We start from the raw sequence: 1253 nt of genomic DNA, 5'->3' as shown, positions 1-1253 counted from the left end.
TTTCCCATGTATGGAAGATAGGTAAAGATATACTGGCAAAGAGAACAGCGTGAGAATACATGGGACTGACAAATAGTTCAGTATGGCTGTGGTGCAATAAAGTGGGAGATAGGAAATAAAGCTGAAGAGATAGGTATGAGCCTGGTCATTGAGGACTTTACATGTCACACTTGGACATTTATTCTTTGAATAAGGGACTTTATTCTGTTAGTGCTGGGTTGCTTTGAAGAGTTTGACATAATGAGGGTTTGATATATGATAGTGCTGGATGTGGCAAAATTTTATTTTAAATCAATCATGTTGGCAGAAGTATGTAAATAAATTTGAGGTAGGATAAAAGTAGAGATGGGGAGATGAGTTAGGTTACTGATTTGGTCATATTGAGAGATAACTTGGATTTGGATACTATTAATAGGGATGGAATTGAGGAAATAGACTTGGAAAGTGTTTAAAGTAGAAATCAGTAAGAATTGAAGATGACTGGTGAAGTGTGAGATGATTGCCAGACTTTTGGCTTGAGAAGTTAAGGGGCTGTGGTTCTGCTGTGACAGGGACTTTAAAAAGGAACAGATTTTAGGAAAAGATAAACAGCTCAGTTTGGGATATACTGAGTTTTTACCTATAGTACCTTCAGTTAGAAACATCCAACAAACAACTGGATGTAGGAGTCTGAGGCTCAGGTGAAAGGTCAGGATTCAGGGTATTCATTTGAGTTCCTCCCAGTCCTGGGAGGAATACAGAAAATGTGAGTAGAGTGTGAAGTGGACAAAACCCTGAACCGTAGGAAGAATGGGAAAAACAGGAACACAAAAAGGAAACTGGAAAAGAAAAAGCTCTATGTCTTTGCCTAATTACTTTTAAAAGGAGGACAACTTTATCCTTTTTGAATAACTCTTTAAGCATTCTTGAATAGTAGGATATTATATAATGTTATGTAGTAGATAATAAATGTTTAAGTTTGCCACTTATTTTGTTCAGCTGGAAAACATTTCATTTACTTGGAAATTGTGTTTTTATATTTTATCCATTTTCATTACTTAAATATTTTTTAATTCATATCATTTCATGAGCTGCTATGTACTAGGCACCATGAAGTCTCCTATTCTGGTTTTGTTGTGAGAATTACTCTGACCCGAAGGCACTGATTTGCACTAAATTTTGCATGGTCAGTCTTATGTGGATTAATATGGTAGTTGAACATCCTCCTCTTCCTGAGTACAGTATGGCCTTATTTAATCTTTTTCATTTCTCTG

The sequence above is a fragment of the Colobus angolensis genome, unplaced genomic scaffold, assembly GCF_000951035.1.
Source record: "Colobus angolensis palliatus isolate OR3802 unplaced genomic scaffold, Cang.pa_1.0 Scaffold99, whole genome shotgun sequence".
NCBI lineage: Eukaryota > Metazoa > Chordata > Mammalia > Primates > Cercopithecidae > Colobus > Colobus angolensis.
The sequence above is the reverse complement of the archived record's forward strand: the minus strand, read 5'-3'. Positions refer to the sequence as shown.